The following is a 22251-nucleotide window of genomic DNA, read 5'->3' on the forward strand; positions in this document are numbered from 1 at the left end:
CACCACCTTGCAGTCCCGGGCCCGTGGTTGTCACAGAGGAGACGTGTGTGCCATCCACCACCACAGCACATTGTCATGGATGGGCCCAGCTGGGTAAAACAAACATTTTCTATTTTTATCATATTCACATGCTATATTTGTTACTATATTAAAGGTGGTATTTTGTTGGTTTTGTGTGCCATTTTTTAAGTTAGTTTTGCCTTCTCATTTAGCCTGAGGCAACGCTGCGTACTATAGAGCTGCCGTCAACACCATCACCGCCTTGCAGTCCAGAGTCAGTGGTTCAGAGAGACATTTGTGCAAAGTCCTCAATGCCACTACTGCACATTGTCATGGATGGGACCAGCCAGGTAATTTTAACACAGGAAATGTATACGTCGACTACATCTACTGTAAAGTTGCATTGATAAAACAAGGCTAATGTAAGCTTTTCTATGGTAAAAACTAAAATGATTACACAAATGTATGTTAACACGACAAATACTACATTTCAGGAGTGTGACACGGAAGCTGGTCGACGCATTCATACCGTCCGAGCCACTCACTCCCAGATGGATTTGAGGTATGACGATTGTACTCGCAATAATCAGTGCACGTGTATGGCACTGACGTTCTTGGCCTACCATGCTGAGGGGTTTCATTTTGATGCAGACGTTCTTGACAGAGTTCTTGAAAATGGAGACTCGCTCTATGCGTGGACAATATGTGGGCTAGGACTACGTTTAATCAGCAATCATTTAACCAAAGAGGAAATGCCAAAGATAGTTCACACCGACAACAATGCATACACGGTTACACAGTTGGAGCCGAAATTTGGTTTGGTGAGGGATCGCAGCAATTCCCTAGTAGATCCTTATTTGTTGCCACTTGCCAGACAACTTGAGTGCCTCTCACAAGATGTCACTCATGCTTTTCTGATTGTGGCTCCAGAGTGCTTTGCGGTTTTTCGTGATAGGTCAGGATGCTACGTTTTTTTTGATTCGCACAGTCGATCTTCAGTAGGTTTGCCAGTCCCAAACGGAACTGCGATTATGATGACATTTTCACACTTAGATGACTCAGTCGACCATGTGCATGAGCTCCTTTCGGATCGTAGCCCCGATGCAAACTACGAGTTGGTACCGGTTTCCTTTGGATTAGAACAGATAGCAAGTGACAGACAGGTGCAGTTGGATGTCGTAGTCATTTCAGAGCCCACCAAAGTAACAGACACAGCAATAAGAGAATGTGTTGAGACAGATCAAGAGGAGCTCATAGTACCGCCATGCGTCCATGTAGATTTTTCCAAAGTGAGTAAAACGAGGCGACGGACCGCTATGAAAAGGGCACTCAAGTGCCAACAATGTAGACTGTACGAAGCTTCAAAAGAACCCGATCCCCGTCAAAAAAAAGTCTACAAATGAAGGTCAAGTATGTATCAGACACTAATTACCGTCAACAAAAATTAAACCGCTTTACCACGCGATACAGGTGTGATTTAAGAATAAACAGAAGGCGCACGTAGCTGAAAAATACCATAGAAGTCCGACGACCAAAAAGACTTTAATGTCAGCATATGTCAGGAAAAGGTATCAATCTGATCTGGCTTTTGTTGAACGACAGAAGCTGTATCTGAGGGAGCGGTATCACCGGGATCCAGCTTTTCAGGCAAGATATAGGATGTATCTAAGAAATAAATATCGCAACCATCCAGGTTTTAAGGAAAGGTGGGCTGTTTTCATGAAAACATGGATGCAGAAGTATAGAAACAATCCTTATTCTCAAAATAACATATGTGAGAGATAGACATTCTAATGTAAGGCTACATCGTGTTCAGCGTTGCGAAAGGAACCGTCTTACCAGGCAGCGTATTCGGCACAAATTACAATGCACGCTTCAAATAAAGACTAAATACATGACTATAACTCGGCATTCAGCCAACAATGCGCAGGATCCAGCAAGCGCTGTAATGAAAGCAGCAATATCGTCGTTCCGCGAAAGAGTCGCACATGGGCCCACATATGTTTGTACTGTATGCCACTGTGCTCTTTTCCTAAATCAGGTACAGAAATGCAATCGAGGAAAATATCGCGACAACAGTGACATAGTGGCCGCCAGCTTGACAGGTAAATATGTTCACGTCTGCAACAACAGTTGTTTTGCCCCATGCACTGCCCCGCAAGAGAGAAAGCAGGAATGGATATGTCCCACCTGTGACTCCCACCTTAGGAGATGTGCAATGCCACCTCTGGCAGTTGCAAATAAGTTGGATCTGGCACCCATTCCCCAAGAGCTGTCTGATTTAAATGTACTCGAGAGACAGCTGATAGCAAAAATTATACCTTTTGCAAAAATTGTAGCATTGCCCAAAGGACGGCAACGAGCTGTTCATGGCTCAGTAGTGTGCGTACCGTCGGAAATGGAAGCAGCAGTGAACTGTCAGGTTCAAACTCCTATGACACTTGTAAAAACACTTCAATACAGAAATACAGAAGAGACAGACAACAATATTCAAAGTTTCTCGCAGCGAGGAGAGTGAAACCACATACCCAGTGACATGCCGCTCCACTCTGAATAAGCAGTTCACACTCCTCTCCTTTTATTCTCTTTCGGGGGTCCCTACTACATGGTTGTGCAACTCTAAGGAGGGGGGAGAAGGCAGTTGCACGAGCTGTATTTGTTTGTCTATGTGTGTGTGTGTGTATGTGAGAGCAATTACTTGTAATGTTTTATGAGTTCTTTATCTTGACACATTCTTGCAGGATTAACATGAGCATCTGCAGAGTCGCTGTTGGTGCATCCAGGCACCTCCAGGACCTGGGGGTCACTGGGGGGTCTCTGATCAGGGTCACGGGAACATTCCTTCTTCAGCACATTCAAACACTTTCTATTGTCTAAGCAAATGGATATAAGGGTGATAACTAACAAATTAATACTTGTATCTACATTTTATTCTAACATTTCCCTCCTGTTTATCACACATTTATCTGTTTGCTGTTGTTCCTTGGGTCTCCTCTCGGTTTTTTCCTCGCAGGTCATCTTTGTCAGAAAATGTGCTTACACCTAAACGGAAGTGTTCTCGTCATCTGAGTCAAAGTACAAGTCAGAAACACGTCAGGAGCATATCTATAATGGCTGTCCTAGTCATCATCACTGTCATCGCTGCCACCTGCCACCAGTAGGGGGTACATTTCGTTTACCTTGTTGTACTAGTGCCATGGCTAAATTCACAGTCCATGTGATTGTAACCTTCAAGATAGGGATACAACATCCACATAAGGCACACAAAAGAAGGGCAACAGCGAGTGCAATAAGCACGGACATCACGTAAGGAGACCATTGTCTCCAAAATGCTCTCCACCAGTCACCAAACACCTCATTGTTAACACCAGTGTTCCTTCATCTTGGTGTTTAGCGCCTCTAAGCCAGAGATCGCACGCATCAGTATTCCTGTGGAACTGTATTGTTGGGGATGGACATGCAACATTGGTCGCCAAACATGGCGCACACTACTTGCTGATGTGCCAGCAGTCCATCCAAGGCGATGCGATTCTGGAAGGCCATGAGTGACGTGGCATGGAGTTGTTCTCGAATTGCTGTGAGTCCGGCCTCGGTGTAGTTCCCAAGCTTTTGTATGTCATAGTGGAGGTAGTTAATCCTATCCACATTTTTGTCAACTTATCCATGGGATAATACTTTCCTCCAAACCTGATGCAATCTGATTTACTAGTCTTTTTCTGGTCGTACCCCTCGTGGCACGCTGATGGCATCGATGTAAGTGGGATTGTCTTGCGTCATCTAGTCGGTGTCTGGAACCTCCCTTTTCGTTTGGAAGTAGTTTGGGAGGTGATGTTCATCTGCTTCAAAGATAGCATTTAGTAACATGTCAACACTCATAGGGTAAATATACTGGAATCAGTTATGTCACTACTGCACATGTTCCGCTCATGTTATATACAATGTCATAGTGGTATTTGTCTCTACATCAACACCACACGTCTGCTCTCTTGTACTGTTTGTGCGTGTGTGTGCGTGCGTTACTGTCAACTTCATTGTCATCCTTGGCATCAGATGAGTCAGAGTAGGCATGATCCCATCACACCCCACCTCCTTGCTTCCTTCCACCTTGCTTGTTCAGAAAGTCCTCCATCAAGTCTTTGGTCCAAAGTCTCCTTTGCTGCACATGCCATGGTCATATTGTTGTTCCAGTCTCTCGTCTGGATGTCCTCCTTGCAGGTGGCCATTTGTTGCCACTTCTAGATTCTGGTGCTTGGCTTGTCCTTGCATCACAGGTGTGATCCTGTCCAGTTCTAAATCGGCCACATTCCACTTTAGTGGCTGGTGATGTGATTGTCGTCACCATAAATACCATGTCAGCAAATGTCTTCTGAACTCTTCAGTAGTCTTGGAAAGTGAATCACAATGCATGTCTGGCGGTGATTGTTTGCTGTCAGACCACAGTTCATGTGATGGATCTTCTTCAGGTCATGGTGAAGATAAAACTGGACACAATGGCATGGCTGACGAGATGAGAGGACTCATCATGCATGTTGTTGAATCAGGATGTTGTTGTCAGTATGTTGGCAGAGCAAGGGTGGAGGTGTGCGATCAAGATCATGGTCCACTCCGAGACATTGAGGCACTGTATGGGAAAGACGAAGACACTGCAACTTGTTAGGAATACCAATCCTGTTACAATAGTGATCTTAGAACTAGGATGCATTGTTCGGTTTTCTGGCCAAGGGTATGTGCTATAATATTCACTGCTCAGCACGATGCCTCAGAGTCTAGGACTCTGAAGTCCCCTGCATCACAGACTGGTCTTTACCTTCCTCGTCAGACTCCTGAACAATGACTACTTTACAATGGGTTTGATGTATCCAAGTGTTTCTTTCTGCAATTCTTAATGCTGTTGGTGTCGTTAACAGTACTTGATAAGGCCCTTCCCACTTGGGAGAGTGCCAGCGTTTTCTTTCTCCACTTTTACTCAAAACTTGGTCTCCTGGTGTCAGACTCATGTCTTCTATCAAAGTGGAATCGTCGTCAGTTTCCTACACATTTTCGGACTGTGTCAACCTATGAGGTGTAACAAACAATGTTTCATATGGACTCAAACCATTTGTGCCGTCATGTTTATGTGTAATTTAACAAGATCTAAACATTGTGTCCTTGGACACTGTTTCTTCCATGCATTTTCTGTTCTACCAGTCCTCCACTTTGGGGATGGCACGTGCTATGGTTCTTTAAGTCCATGTGGAACATTGTTCCTGTTTTCTTTCTTTTTTCCTTTCCTTTTGCAATTTGATTTACAAAGAGATTGCTGTAGTCTAATTCTGTTTCATTGAAAATATATTCCATGCAGATTAGATGAATACCATGTTAAACTGTGATCAGTACCAGTCAACCACTAGTAAAGTTAGTAGAAGGTCAGGACACAGCATCCTGTGCTGCGTCTCGTGTTATCTTTCCAGAGATCATTGTGGGAGAACCAAAAAGCCAGGATGGTCTCAGGCATTTATGGCCATTCACTCATTGGAAAACTAAACTCAGGAGGTAATAAGATAATGGGGTGAAGGAGCAAGTATCTGGTCCAGGAACAGGATCCTGGTCCATCTCATACACATAATCCCTATTCCATCCTATCTGAAGCCAATCTACAACAGCTCTGGGATGCAAGAATCAGGGCTTATTTTCCTTCACTTTTATTTAGCGCAATAAAGTCCATGTGTATTACTTGAACTTAATATCGTGGTTTTGGAAATTGGCCACACCTCGGTCACAAGTTGTCCTGGACGTTGTGTTTTGCACACGTTAACGCTCTACAAAAATTTTTTGAATACGATTTTTTAAAATACGAATTAAAGTGGGTGTTAATAGTGTGACACATCCCTCCTGTTGAGACATGTGTTACACCATGGCTCAAAATATCAGCCCACTTTTACACTTTTTTGGCAAGATTGGTTTCTTATCTGTCGACATATAAACATTTTTGTCCAGGGTTGCTTTATTCCTAAGCCAGTGGTCAATTTCCTGTTTTGGACTTTGTTGTTGCATATCAGCCAATATCTCAAAGTCTACTTGTAATTTTTCAGTTTCAAGATGGTTCAGTTCCTTTAGTGCCGCTTGTTTTGCCATTTTATCAGCGAACACATTTCCTTAGGGTATTAGTATTATTTGTATGTCCCTTGTATTTACATGCAATGCAATTTGTTTTGGTAATTGCACTGCTTCTAGTAATGCTGTTAACAATCCTGCATGAGTTACTGGTTTTCCCGTTTATGTTATCATACCTCTGTTTTGCCAATATTGTGCAAAGGTATGTACTGTTGAATATACATATTGGCTATCAGTATAAATCGTCACCTTTTGATCTTTCATTAGTTTGCATGCTTCAGTAAGTGCTACTAATTCTGCTGCTTGTGCAGAATAAGAGGATGGTAACGGCTCTGCTTTCAACACTGTAACTTGTGTAATGACTGCATAGCCTGTTATTGTTTTTCCAAAATCATTTTTCTTTGAGGAACCATCTACAAAAATCTCCTCTTTTTGTTAGTGCTAGAATCGTACTTCCTACCAGTACTCTTTTAATTTCACAAAATGCTTTTTCTGCCTCCTCATTCCACTGTAAGAGTGACGTCATTTTTAAGTCTGTTTTGTACATTAAGTTTGTTAATGGTGACACTATTTGTGCATAGTTTGGGATCCAACATCTACAATAATTAGTGAGTCCTAAGAAGGACATCATTTGCTTTTTTGTTTGTGGTTTAGGTGCATTTAAAATTGCTTGTTTCCTATCTGCTAGAATAGTTCGTCCTTGCCCTGTCAACTGATGGCCTAAATACTTCACTGATTGCCTACAAAATTGTAGCTTGTCTTTACTCACTTTATGGCCTTCTTTCGCTAAATGGTGCAATAAGGCTATTGTGTCTTCCTCACATGACTTCCTATCTTGTGACGCTAGTAGGATGTCACATATAGTAATATCTGGCTTTCATTTGGGGATTAAACATAGACATAATGGCTATCATTGCTTGTGAATAAATCGTCGGGCTTTCACAATATCCTTGTGGTAGGCGTGTGTATGTATATTTTTCCTGCAAACCTAAACCTTCTTTCTCTATTGGAATGTAGAAGAATGCATTACTGATGTCTACTATAGTGAACTATGTGACATCTGTTGGTAAAGAATTTAACAATGTGTGTGGGTCAGGCACACAAGGTGCTCTTGCCACCACAGCTTGATTTACAACTTGTCCTGTATCATTCTCCATCCCACAGAGAGTGGCACTTTTTCCCACTGGAAAAATAGGGATGTTCCATTTTGAGTTGTTACATTCTACTAAGGCTTTAGCTTTTAACAATTCTTCTGTCACTGGTTTTATTCCTTCATATGCATCTGGTTTTATTGGGTATTGCCTAACACATGACCTGTAATCATTTTTAGCTTTAATTTGTACAGGTTGGGCTCTTTTAATTAGTCCTATATCTGATGGACCTAGAGACCACAACGTTATTGGTAGGGAGTTGACCACTATTGTCAAATTTTCCTCCTGCTGTCCTGAGCCATGTATTGCCTGCAGATCTGGAATGTAGAAATTCATCTCTGCAAGTTGTTCTACATGCTCCTGAGTCACAAAGAAATCTGATTGGATTACCATTCACTTCCAATATGACTTCTGGGATGTTCAAAGGCAAATATCTCTTGTAAATTTAGTTAGGTTTAGTTTTATCATTTGTTTCTGGTTGTATTTGTTAAGACAAGCCTAGTCATGCTGAATATGGGTTTTGGTTAATTTTGAACTGGCCTTTGTCACAATCACGGGAGAAGTGACCTTCTTCACCGCAATTCCAACATCCAGTAGTGTTGGGATAGCTTCGCACATTCTGTCTACCTGTTCCTCTACCTCTACCTCTTCCTCTACCTTTTCCTCTGACTCTCCCTTGACTTTGGAAGAGGATTTCTCCGTCATCTATAACAAAGGTATCTGTTTTTTGCATCTTATTTTTATTTAACACCTTTTCTGCATGCTGTGCGTACGTGATATAGTATGCCATAGTTGCTGTGGGCATTCCGATGAAATGTTTATCAACCCACCCTTTTATGCCAGGATTTGAATTGGTATGTATCACGACTATATTAGGGTTTGGTACCTCTATCATATGGAACGTATCGGTTTCCGGTGAAACCCTAGGTGGTGATTTAGGAGAAAATACTACTCCCATCTGTTTTGACCACTCAACAGAAAAAGGTTTAGCTCTTGTTTGTGGTGGGTATGGCGCTGATGGTCTGACATCGTGGTTGTCATAATGTGGGGGTTCAGGGAACTGTGGATACAATCGTGATTGTCCACCTACTACACCATCATTTTGACTACTATTGCTCACTCCTTTAGTTGGCATAACCCTACTTTCGTTATCTTCCTTTCGTGTAAAAAATGTGTCTGAGTCTTTCTCCTCACTTACTATTCCTTCATCTTTTTGATACTCCTGAAGTAAAACTTCCCTTACTGTATTTTGTAACTCTTCCTTTTTACAACGTTCGCTTTCTGCTCTTTCTCTCGCCTTCCTTTCATTCTTCATTTTAGCCTGGCCTTTCTGTCTTTTTTCTGCCAACTCCCTCCAATATGATAGGTCATCATACCCTTCCTTTTGCATTTTATTGGTTTGATTCTTGTTCTTTTTCGCAATATCCTGTTGCAATTTAATTAATTTAGGGATCGATAATTGTCCGTCAAAACCATACTTGTTAATCCATATTTCTAGATGTTTTATTTTGGTTGGTTGGTGTTGAAACACGTAACACCAATCCTTGCAATTCAGTTCCTCCCTTTTGACTTGTGGTTTCCCACTTTTATTTCCCATCTTGGGAATATTTTGGTCCCTGTTGTGATGAGCTTCCTAGGGAAAACTAACAACAGGGTTGTTTGTCAGTGAGAGAGTAATGAACTTTTCTTTGAGGTAATTCTCAAGCTTCTACCCCGGTGAGGGCGGAGAATTCTTGCCTCTGCTTCCTCAAAGACTTACTCTTTTTCTCACCCTTTAATATGAAGACCTGTCTAGTGACAAAATCTCCCATTCACACACTCATTCGTACTTTGAAAACGTTTTCGCATTCGAACCCCGAAAAGGCCTTTCACTGCAGAGGCTCTCCTTTTCTAGCCTAACATGACCGCCAACTCCGTCTTTGTACAAAAAACTACCAACTCTGTCTTATTGTGAAAGACCGCCAACGCCGTCTAATTACAAAGGATTGCCAACTCCGTCTTTTACAAAGGACTTCTCTGTCTTTTCAAGAAGACTACTCAAGTGCCGAGTGCGTCTTATTGTACAAGACTGCCGAGCCGTCCTATTGCACAAGACTGCCAAGTCCACCCTATTGCAAAAGACTGCCAAGTCCACCTTATCACAAAAGACTGCCAGCTCGTCTTCCTACAGAAGACTGTCAAGTCCGTCTCTTTGCTTGCCAGCGACTAGTATACACAAGGCTTTTAGCACCGGGTGACAAACCTTATTGACTCGCGGGCCGCACTCAGCTCTAGGGGTCAAAACCCTTAGCGTGCTGCATGTGGACCCCAGGTCTCAGTTTGCCCACCCCTGCTTTAACACAAAGGGACGACACCCTTTCACTCACACTCACACTCTGATCAAAAGTGTCTTACTGTTTGTTGTCTTCTCTTCCGTCGGTATCCCGTCAACCTTCAGCTTCCAGTTGTTGAGCTGAGAAGACAGCCCATCAAAGGGTTTTGTCTGCCGTGGCCACGGTCTTTCTGTCTTGTCCGCTCCACAACTGGACTCCTCAGGTATCTTGGGATCCGGCTCGAAGGACCAAGTAAATGTCAGGTTCAAACTCCTATGACACTTGTAAAAACACTTAAATACAGAAATACAGAAGAGACAGACAACAATATTCAAAGTTTCTCGCAGCGAGGAGAGTGAAACCACATACCCAGTGACATGCCGCTCCACTCTGAATATGCAGTTCACACTCCTCTCCTTTTATTCTCTTTCGGGGGTCCCTACTACATGGTCGTGCAACTCTAAGGAGGGGGGAGAAGGCAGTTGCACGAGCTGTATTTGTTTGTCTATGTGTGTGTGTGTATGTGAGAGCAATTACTTGTAATGTTTTATGAGTTCTTTATCTTGACACATTCTTGCAGGATTAACATGAGCATCTGCAGAGTCGCTGTTGGTGCATCCAGGCACCTCCAGGACCTGGGGGTCACTGGGGGGTCTCTGATCAGGGTCACGGGAACATTCCTTCTTCAGCACATTCAAACACTTTCTATTGTCTAAGCAAATGGATATAAGGGTGATAACTAACAAATTAATACTTGTATCTACATTTTATTCTAACATGAACTCACTACCTAGGCCACGTAGCGAAGCTCAACTGCTGCAGGTAAAGCTAAAGAGACGCCTTCGGTATAAAGGACATCAGCATTTTTATACAGTAAATATGGCGAATGTTATAGCCGGGCTCAGGACGCTGATACACACTCATCCACAGTACAGGGATGTGTGCATCAATGAGAATGCAGCAGCTGAAAGTGTCCTTGAAGGGGAAGAGGAGCCATCCGCCCTGCCGTCATCGTCCTTGCAGCAAGAGGCCAGCAATGCCCAAGTTACGCAGGCACAGCATGTTGAAGGTGATCAGGAGGAACTTCGGCCGGGCCTCATGCTCGATACATGCATGCAGCCGCTTGACATTGCACAGGAAAGTCTTTCATTTGGGGATGGGATATTCAGCATTGCTCCTGCCCAACAAAACAAGCCTGTTGGATTTTTTGCTGTGCCGCAGCTGGAGGCCATGGCCTTTCCTGTTCTGTTCCCAACGGGAAAGAACACGATGGATGAGGAGAGGATCGTTAAAGTATCACCGAGTTCTTACTTCAACGCCAGATTGTTTTCAGTTGATCCACGCTTTGCTGAAGATCAGGGCTACCTTTTCTTTGCCCAATTTGTCATTGAAACGTACATGGCCAATAACAGCATGTCGATTCAGTCGCGGAAAGGAAAACCTCATACTGCGGATGGGAGGAAAATTCTGAACCGGATGATCCAGGACAAGGAGGCGTTGGAGCGGCTCATACAGAACAGGGAAGTGACCAGATTTATGCAGCCACTCCGAGGAACACCAGCATACTGGGAGAAAGCTCACCGGGAGCTCCACGCAATGGCCAGGCAGTTAGGGAAGCCGACATTTTTTCTTACCTTTTCTGCGGCGGAAATGAGATGGCCTGAAGTCACTGCTGTGATAAAAGCGCAGCAAGGCCAACAGGAGGGTCACTTTTCAGATCTGGACTGGAACGCTAAATGCGAGATTCTCCGCAGCAATCCAGTCACGGTCATGCGCATGTTTGAGAAAAGGGTAGATGCTCTCTTAGAGCTTATTCTGTCTCCTGCGCAGCCCATCGGCCCAGTCGAGGACTACTTTTATCGTGTTGAGTTTCAAGCACGAGGAAGTCCTCATATTCACATGGTGGTGTGGATAAAGGATGCACCGGTGATCGAGGAACCAGATCCCATCTACTGTGGCGAAGTGGTCGAATTCATCGACCGTTATATCACCTGCCACATCCCCGATCAAACCAAGGATCCGGAACTCCATGAAGTGGTTATGAGTGTTCAAACTCACAGCCGCAGTCACACCAAATCTTGCCGAAAAGGAAATGTCTCCTGTCGTTTTGGATTCCCTAAACTGCCCATGGATGTCACCACAATTACCTTTCCCTTTGAGGACCCGACCAGTGATGACGAAGAGAAAAACGATGACCCCAAGAAGAAGAGACGGAAGGTGGAAGATGCCCGTGCCAAAAGGACCAAGTTGGCGAAGAAACAGAGGGAGTCCAAGGAAAAGCTAAAACAGGTTAGAGAGCATCTTATGGACACACAGGTTCCGGAGGATCTGACGGACCTGCTCAACTCGTGCCAGCTGACCCTGGGCCGGTATAAGCACTATGTTGAGAACCTCAGTACTGGGATGGCTGTCCACTTGAAGCGTACACCGCAAGAAAGTTGGACTAATGCCTACAACCCCCATCTGCTGCGTGCGTGGAACGCCAACATGGACATCCAGTATATTCTTGATGATATCAGCTGCATCATGTACATGATGTCTTACATCTCCAAGCCGGAGCACGAGATGACAGAGTTCCTCAAATCTGTCATCAAGGACGTGCAAAAGTCTGACGTCAACCAGAAGGAGGAGATGCAAAAGATCATGCAGGCGTATTCAAAGCACAGAGAGGTAAGTGCTCAAGAAGCAGTGGCACGAACATGCAGTTTGCCCCTGAAGAAGTCCTCACGCAATGTGGTGTTCCTCCAAACCGACGAGGACGGTTTCCGAATGAGTCTGCCCATGAGTCGGCTTATGACCATGAACCCAGATTCAGCTGAAGTGTGGATGTCAAGTTTGCCGGAAAAGTACGCCAACAGACCACGTACGCAGGCATTTGAGTCTATGTGTCTGGCAGAGTTTGCGTCTGATTACCGGGTGGTCTACGGTCACCAGAGAGAAGGGCCAAATGTCATTCCCCTTTTGAACGACATGGGTTGCATTCAGAAGAGGACCAGGGGAAAACCTGCCGTCATAAGATACACGCGGTTTTCCATGACAAAGTTTCCTGAAAAATATTTCAGGGCCCTTCTCAAACTCTACTTGCCCCACAGGACGGACCGCGAGTTGACCAGCGACTCCCACCCAACTTATGAGTCATTCTACCTGGACGGATGGTCAAGGCTAGGTCCGGCAAAAGCCATCGTTGATGAGAAAATGAAGCGGTTTGAGGGCCAAGCGAAGAAACTGGACAAGGCTTTGGAGCAACTCCAACAGGAAGGTCCAGCTGTTAATGCGTGGAACTCTTTTGCGCCAGAGGTGGAAGCAGAGCGCCTGGAATGTCTTGCTGCGCTAAAGACCATGATGCCAAACGCAGCGGACGAGCGGGATGAGCAGGATGACGTTCCTGCCTATCAGGCTGACCTTTCCGGTGCCCCAGTACTGCCAACCTTTGAAGCACCCCAGTTGAGTCCGGACTTTGTGAGGAGGATGTACCGCAGTCTTAACATCATGCAGGCTTTCGTCTTCTATGCCGTACGCGACTGGTGTTTGCAGTGCGTTTCTGATCGCGACCTTGAGCCCTTTCATTATTTCATCTCTAGGGGAGCTGGATGTGGCAAGTCGCATGTCATCAAGTGCATTTACCAGTAGGCCACCAAGATTTTTCGGCAGCTTCCTGGCATTCGTACCGATGCGGATTTGTCTCAGCCCACGGTTCTGTTGACGTCATTTACCGGCACAGCTGCGTTCAACATTTCTGGGAAAACCCTACACTCGGTCTTGAAGCTCCCAAGAAGTTTGAGGCCTCCATATCAAGGACTTGGCAACGCACTGGACACCTTGCGGGTGAGTCTTTCCAACGTGTAGATTTTAATCATTGATGAAATATCAATGGTCTCCAAGGATCTTTTTGCGTATGTCCACTGGCGGTTCCAGCAAGTCAAGGGCAACCGGAAGACCTTTGGAGGGATCTCTGTGCTTGTAGTTGGGGACTTTTACCAGCTGCCACCTCTTGGAAGGGCCAAACCCCTCTGTGTGTATGAGGATAATGTCCTTGACCTCTGGACCAACTTTCACTTGGTCCGGCTTACAGAGATCATGCGACAGAAGGAGGACCTGACCTTTGCCCAGCTTTTGAACAGGGTAAGGGAAAAGCGGAAGGAAGAGCCCTTGTATGAAAGTGACCGGGCTTTACTGCAGCAGGCTACTGTCGAAACATCTCAGTGTCACACCAGTACGCTCCACATTTTTGCAACCAATAAGGAGGTTGACGAACACAACCGTGCAACTGTGGCAGCTTTGAAACTGAATGTGGTCGACATTCTGGCAGAAAACTACAGAAAAGACCCCCGGACCGGACAATTGGTCATCGTGTCCAACATGATAACCGGGAGGAAAAGAGATCTGCCCGACAACCTGCAAGCCGCTGTAGGAACGCGAGTCATGATCATCCGGAACTTGGACATTGAGGATGGTCTCGTGAACGGCACCTTCGGGACCATCATGAACATTGTCCGTGGACCACAGGCCGCTGTTACTTTTCTTGGCATTTCTTTGGACAATCCTGGAGCAGGCCTGAAATTTCGGAAGAAACTTCAGGGACCCGGGGACGATTTGGCCTACATTGAAAAGTCAGAGGAAAGTTTAAGCATCAAAGGACTGGTGAGGCGGCAATTCCCGGCAAAACTGGCCTTTGGATGCACGGCGCACAAAGTGCAAGGCATGACGCTATCTTGTGCGGTCGTATCCCTGAAGCGTGTGTTTGAACCTGGAATGGCCTACGTCGCTCTAAGTCGCACGACCTCGCTCCAGGGACTGAAGATCATGGACTTGGATGAGAAGAAAATATATGCTGATCCCAACATTGCTTTGGCAATGGACAGCATGTTGCACGCTTCTTTCTTGTCTGTCAGACCGCTGTTGCACTTTGCACAAGGGCCTTCTCCAACTTTGAAGATTGTCCACCATAACACAGAGGGCCTCGCGTGTCACATGGAGGACATCAAATCTCATCATGAGCTGAGACTGGCTGATGTGCTTTGTTTGACGGAAACGCATTTGTCTGGTTCCATCTCGCCGCACTTGCAGCTGGAGGGCTACGCTGTTTTTGTACGGAACAGACGTGTTTCCTACTTAAACAGGCCAGACATGGCTTCGAAAGAGGGAGGCGGACTTGCAGCCTACTGTCGGAGGGAACTTCAAGGCCAGCCACTTCGGTTTGTCCAGAGTGTGCCAGACCTTGAATTCTTGGTGGTTAAAGTCGTGGTGCCGATCACGGCTGTGGTGGCGACTGTTTATCGACCACCGAACTTGAGTCTGGGCACATTTCTACCTGATTTGACAAACCTCTTGGACACCTTGGCAATGATGGAAAGCCACCCCATTGTTGTTTGTGGCGACTTCAACGAGGACCTGCATTCAAAACGTAAGAAGCCTATACTGGAGTTGTTTGAGTCCAGAGGCTATATTCAGCTCATCGGCAAGGCAACAACTGGCAAGCAGACACTGATTGATCACATTTACATTTCTCAACCGCAGTCTTGCATTCAGTCAGGTGTTCTGCATTCTTACTACAGTTACCACAGTCCGGTGTACTGTATCTTAACATCTTTGTAGGTCCTGGTCTGATCTACACATGCTGTCTTGTCCCCAATGAACATTTGCTTGCAATGACCATGTGGCCATTTCCTCCCCTCCATCCATCCACGCCATCTCACATATGTAAGTACTCCATGCTTGTGACCTGAAGGCTAGGTATGCTGTACCTCTGCTCATGGGCTGCCTTTCAGAAATGCTGCTGCACACGCTTTAGCCCCAACCGGAAGATGTCGCTTTATTATATGTAGTAGATACATACACGGGTCAGAATTACTGTTTTGTCATCTCTGAACGGGCAGTGTTGGCATAGTCATGTTCTCCCTATTCCTAAAACTTCATGTCACTTATGATGGAACATTCTAATAACTTGTCTCTCTCTCTCTCCCCTGTAGTAGGCACTGTTGCATGAATAGCCTGTTCGAGGCTGTTATGTTATACTCGGTCATAGTATTACTTTCAGCTTTTTCAATTACTGTACTGACTTGTTACTAACTTGTTTCTCTTTCTCTTTCCCCTGTAGTAGGTACTGCTGCATGAAGACATGAGAACAGTTATCGGTATCAGCGTTGCTGATATGTAGTCATCGGACCTCTTTTTTTTTCCGCAATATATAATATTGATAAAGTATATACTGTGTTTGGGTGTGTGTGTATATACAGTATCTATATGACAGTTACTGATTTATTTGACTAACTTGTCTCTTTCTCTCCCCTGTAGTAGGCACTGCTGCACAAAGAGCTGAGAACAGCAAAGCTCAAAGATTTGTATTAGTGGCAGTACATTTTACACAATATATAACATCTATAAAGTGTTTATGTATATGACAGTTACTGATAACATTTGACTAACTTGTCTGTCTTTCTCTCCCCTGTAGTAGGTGCTGCTGCGTGAAAAGCTGAGAAAAGCAAAGCTCATAGATTTGTAGTAGTCGCAGTACTTTTCCGCAATATGTCACGTGGAGTCTATATATTGGGGATGTTCAGCATATGAATATCCCAGCTGACTTCCTGTGTGGATAAAAAGCTGATAGTGTCAGATTTGTGATTTGTGTGTTTTACAGCTACAGAGGAGAACAGGTTCAACTCGCATTCTGATACCAACTGCAGGACATGACAGAAAAGGTGTGTTGACAGTTTGTTTTATGAATTGACAATTAAGAATTCAGTCTTGATACAATTTTTACTGGGTTTGTGTGTGTGTCTGTTTAGGGAAAGGACAATCCTTCACACAAACATTTCCCGGACGTGTTAATACTTCATTCCTGTTTTAATACGTAGTTACCTACCACATACATATATGTTCACTATGCCTTTTTGTTCTCAAGCGTTTGCACCTTCATGTATAAAGACCATTATTATGCATAATCATGCTGTACCAAACATTTTTCTATTGTAACCCAAACGGTCGAGACAGACGGCTGCCCCACTGAGCCTGGGTTCTGTCCAAGGTTTCTTCTCAAGTGGGAGTTTTTACTTGCCTCCGTTGCCAGGTGCTTGCTCATGTGGGTTTCTGTTGTTCATTTATGATAAACTTGAGGCTAGACCAAACTAATGATGATAATAATAATAATAATGTGAACCAAAGTGCCTCAAGATCACTTGTTTTGTTGTGAGTTGGTGCGATATAATGTCATTGAACGCTTTTAAAACTGCTGTTTTTTTTTCTGAAATATTTGATGTGCCTTGGGCCGCTGACCTAAACTGTTGAGTTACATAAGGGAAGGGACATGTTGCCTTGCTACATGAAGTGTTTGTCATTGGTTTTATCTTTCTTTATTACAGAATATTATACATCACAATACTGTTCATAACTGGTGTAATTGTTGACATTTTGACTTCAAGAATTTAAGGCTTTGTTGCATCTTGCTGTGGTTCCTTTTTAAATAAACTGTCAAATGATTTATTCAGAAATTGTCTGGTTTTATATATGAACTTAAGTACAGGTTTTGCTTCCATGGTCTTTTTAAACTGAAAAAAGTGCTAATATTCCGCTGCATTCCACCCATCTACTGCTTTTCCGAGGTTGGGTCAAGGGCAGCAGCCTCAGCAGGGAAACCCCGACTTCAGTCTCCTGGCTCCTTCATCCAGCTGCACATGCCTTGAAATCTACTGTTTGGTTCTATTTTGGCTTATGAGGCTTATGACAATAAGTTGAGAAACCCCAACTTTGGAAACAACTGCTGATGTCAGGTCACATGTATGAACACATTTAAGCTTTCACTTTCAATGTGATGCCACTAGATGCCTTTTACAAATAGTTTGTACAAAATAATTCCTGCAATAGGCAATGCATAATGCTCGGCGGCGCAGCACGGCAGACACCGGGCCCGAGGTTCACAGCACAGGTGGCCAGTCCATCAAAATTTCCACGGGAATTTTCTAGTTATGGGCTGGCTACTGAGCCAGCCCATATTGTTATTGCTGTTTAGTTATTATTTTTCTCTTTCTTCTTATATCTTAATCTTCCACTTTTTGTGCGCGTAATGTGGCCAAAACCGCAAGAAGGACCCCCAAACATGTTACACCGCCGGAAACGTGGCGCTCGGGACTACAGCGGTATTTAGTTTTTGGAACGTTTTGTGTAACCATGGCGACGCTATTAACCAAAACGTTCAAAAATGGGCCACTAGATTAGGTTTTCACCTGTTCTATTTTTAGAACAGCACAAGGCAGAGAAAAAAACGAGAATCTACACATTTTTCACAGCCTTGTAGCTCAGCCATACTGCCACGTAGAAACGTGATTAACGGCTCATTTTTGAGATAAACTTCTCTACTCTCTCTGTGGCTAATTAGTTTTATCGTAGGATGTTTAGTTTTCGCTCTATCTTCGTCAGAAGGAGGTGTGCGCTTCGCCAGCGTCTCCCACTCTGACTCCACTGTGGCAGGGGAGACGAAAAGAAAACTTTTTGGCTTTGCAAACAACTCCTCTTCCTGGCCACACCGTTTTAGCCAGCTCGATTTAATTTGGTGAAAACGTAGGAAATCTTGTCCCCTTTCCAAAAATGTCACTCTTATGTCTGAGAGATGTACGGATTGCCTTCTGGGCCCTCAGAAGCAAGAAGAGCGCCGGCATGTCTCCCATTCACTCCCATGTTAAAGACGCCGTCTTTTCTTTCTCCAAATCTTTAATTTTCTGTGTTTTCAACTCGTCATCCTGCGGTCATTTCTCAACCGATATGCAAAACGAGCAGATCTATGCAAAGCCCCGACCCTCGGGCCGCTCACGGTCGTCTCGTGGTGTCCATATCTCGAATCGTTTGGCCGTAAGAAGCTTCTGTTCGACATGAGCGATTCAGCCCTCTGTGCTCATTCACTGCCATGGCCACCACCTCCTCCTCCTCCTCACAGCCCCTCCCTTCAAAAACCCCCTTCTCTTGACATGTGGATTACAATGATTCCCTTCCCAGCTGATACCATACAGCTCATTTATTATGTAGATTTTAAAAGCTAGATTTTTCTAATTAAGCACAGTGACTCCAGGCACCTCAAAGACCAAAGTATCAAAATATCAACATTTTTATAGAATCCATGATACAGCAATGAGCTGTGTTATCATCATGTCAGGAATCGATAGTTCAGTATCGACCCGCATGTCAGGCACTCTCTGCTCTTTAGTCCTCCATGGCAATGCAAGTGCTGCTTTCAATTGGAAAACATCACATGACATGTACAGACACCAGAGCAGTGCCTGGCAACTTTCAAGACTTGATGCTATGTTGCTCGGCCCTCTTGCTAGGTGCTAGCATGGTAGCCGTTAGCATGTTAGCATTTAAGCTAATTTACTCATGTCTAAAGGAAAATACACACATGGCATGATGCAGGGAGGTTATAGGACAACCATGGGACTTTCTAAACCTGAGGCCCTCTTGCTAGGTGCTAGCATGGTAGCCGTTAGCATGTTAGCATTTAAGCTAATTTACTCATGTCTAAAGACAAATACACACATGGCATGATGTAGGGAGGTTATAGGACAACCTTGGCACTTTCTAAACTTGAGGCTCTCTTGCTAGGTGCTAGCATGACGACTGTTAGCATGTTAGCATTTAAGCTAATTTACTCAGATTTCAAGGCAAATACACACATGGCATGATGTAGGGAGGTTATAGGACATCCTTGGCACTTTCTAAACTTGAGGCCCTCTTGCTAGGTGCTAGCATGGTAGCCGTTAGCATGTTAGCATTTAAGCTACTTTACTCATGTCTAAAGGCAAATACACACATGGCATGATGTAGGGAGGTTATAGGACATCCTTGGCACTTTCCAAACTTGAGGCTCTCTTGCTAGGTGCTAGCATGACGACTGTTAGCATGTTAGCATTTAAGCTAATTTACTCACGTTTAAAGGCAAATACACCCATGGCATGATGCAGGGAGGTTATAGGACAACCTTGGCACTTTCTAAAGTTGAGGCTCTCTTGCTAGGTGCTAGCATGGAACCCGTTAGCATGTTAGCATTTAAGCTAATTTACTCATGTCTAAAGGATAATACACACATGGCATGTTGCGGGGAGGTTATAGGACAACCTTGGCACTTTCTAAAGTTGAGGCACTCTTGCTAGGTGCTAGCATGGTACCCGTTAGCATGTTAGCATTTAAGCTAATTTACTCATGTCTAAAGGATAATACACACTTGGCATGATGTGGGGACACTATGGGACTGCATCAACCTTTTCCGTACTTGAGGCTTTCTTGCTAGGTGCTACGGCGGGCCCGAGGTTCACAGCACAGGTGGCCAGTCCATCAAAATTTCCGCGGGAATTCTCTAGTTATGGACTGGCCCAGTAGCCAGCCCATAGACTGCTACTTGCAGTAGCAGTCTATGGGCTGGCTACTGAGCCAGCCCATATTGTTATTGCTGTTTAGTTATTATTCCGTATATCTTAATCTTCCCTTTTTTGCGCGCGTAATGCGGCCAAAACCGCAAGAAGGACCCCCACACATGTTACACCGCCGGAATCGTGGCGCTCGGGACTACAGCGGTATTTAGTTTTTGGAACATTTTGTGTAACCATGGCGACGCTATTAACCGAAACGTTAAAAAATGGGCCACTAGATTAGGTATACCCTTTCTATTTTTAGAACAGCACATGGCAGAGAAAAACTAAGAATTTACAGACATTTCACAGCCTTGTAGCTCAGCCATACGGCCGCGCAGAAACGTGATTGATGGCTAATTTTTTAGATAAACTTCTGAACTCTCTGTGTGGCTAAATGCTAATTGCTAGCATGTTAGCATGTTAACAATTAAGCTAATTTACTCATGTCTAAAGGCAAATACACACATGACATGATGTGGGGAGGTTATAGGACAACCTTGGCACTTTCTAAACTTGAGGCTCTCTTGCTAGGTGCTAGCATGATGACTGTTAGCATGTTAGCATTTAAGCTAATTTACTCATGTCTAAAGGCAAATACACACATGGCATGATGTTGGGAGGTTATAGGACAACCTTGGCACTTTCTAAACTAGAGGCTTTCTTGCTAGGTGCTAGTATAATGACTGTTAGCATGTTAGCGTTTAAGCTAATTTACTCATGTCTAAAGGCAAATACACACATGGCATGATGCAGGAAGGTTATAGGACAACCTCGGCAGTTTCTGAACTTGAAGCCCTCTTGCTAGGTGCTAGCATGGTAGCCGTTAGCATGTTAGCATTTAAGCTAATTTACTCATGTCTAAAGGATAATACACACATGGCATGGTGTAGGGAGGTTATAGGACAACCTTGGCACTTTCTAACCTCGAGGCTCTCTTGCTAGGAGCTAGCATGACTGTTAGCATGTTAGCATTTAAGCTAATTTACTCATGTCTAAAGCCAAATGCACACATTGTATGATGTAGGGAGGTTATAGGACAACCATGGTACGTTCTAAACTTGAGGCCCTCTTGCTAGGTGCTAGCATGATGACTGTTAGCATGTTAGCATTTAAGCTAAATTACTCATGTTTAAAGGCAAATACACCCATGGCATGATGCAGGGAGGTTATAGGACAACCATGGCACTTTCTAAACTTGGGAATTTCTTGCTAGGTGCTAGCATGTTAGCCGTTAGCATGTCAGCATTTTAGCTAATTTACTCATGTCTAAAGGCAAATACACACATGGCATGATGTAGGGAGGTTATAGGACAACCTTGGCACTTTCCAAACTTGAGGCCCTCTTGCTAGGTGCTAGCATGACGACTGTTAGCATGTTAGCATTTAAGCTAATTTACTCATGTTTAAAGGCAAATACACCCATGGCATGATGCAGGGAGGTTATAGGACAACCTTGGCACTTTCTAAAGTTGAGGCTCTCTTGCTAGGTGCTAGCATGGTAGCCATTAGCATGTTAGCATTTAAGCTAATTTACTCATGTCTAAAGGCATATACACACATGGCATGATGTAGGGAGGTTATAGGACAACCTTGGCACTTTCCAAACTTGAGGCTCTCTTGCTAGGTGCTAGCATGACGACTGTTAGCATGTTAGCATTTAAGCTAATTTACTCACATTTAAAGGCAAATACACACATGGCATGATGTAGGGAGGTTATAGGACAACCTTGGCAGTTTCTAAACTTGAGGCCCTCTTGCTAGGTGCTAGCATGATGACTGTTAGCATGTTAACATTTAAGCTTATTTACTCATGTCTAAAGGCAAATACACCCATGGCATGATGCAGGGAGGTTATAGGACAACCTTGGCACTTTCTAAAGTTGAGGCTCTCTTGCTAGGTGCTAGCATGGTACCTGTTATCATGTTAGCATTTAAGCTAATTTACTCATGTCTAAAGGCAAATACACACATGGCATGATGTAGGGAGGTTATAGGACATCCTTGGCACTTTCCAAACTTGAGGCTCTCTTGCTAGGTGCTAGCATAACCACTGTTAGCATGTTAGCATTTAAGCTAATTTACTCACGTTTAAAGGCAAATACACCCGTGGCATGATGCAGGGAGGTTATAGGACAACCTTGGCACTTTCTAAAGTTGAGGCTCTCTTGCTAGGTGCTAGCCGTTAGCATGTTAGCATTTAAGCTAATTTACTCATGTCTAAAGGCAAATACAAACATGGCATGATGCAGGGAGGTTATAGGACAACCATGGGACTTTCTAAACTTGAGGCTCTCTTGCTAG

General features: G+C 44.2%; 1 long non-coding RNA gene across 1 annotated transcript; it reads left to right on the forward strand.

Annotated features, from left to right (window-relative positions):
* Positions 1-195: 195 nt before the first annotated feature.
* Positions 196-16752, forward strand: LOC131119622 (uncharacterized). Its single transcript, XR_013629442.1, has 4 exons — positions 196-350; positions 495-562; positions 16194-16254; positions 16342-16752. It is a non-coding gene; the product is annotated as an uncharacterized LOC131119622 (long non-coding RNA).
* The last annotated feature ends 5499 nt before the right edge of the window (positions 16753-22251 follow it).

This window comes from Doryrhamphus excisus, linkage group LG11 (genome assembly GCF_037039965.1).
Source record: "Doryrhamphus excisus strain RoL-2023G ecotype Guam linkage group LG11, RoL_Dexc_Guam_v1.1, whole genome shotgun sequence".
Lineage (NCBI taxonomy): Eukaryota > Metazoa > Chordata > Actinopteri > Syngnathiformes > Syngnathidae > Doryrhamphus > Doryrhamphus excisus.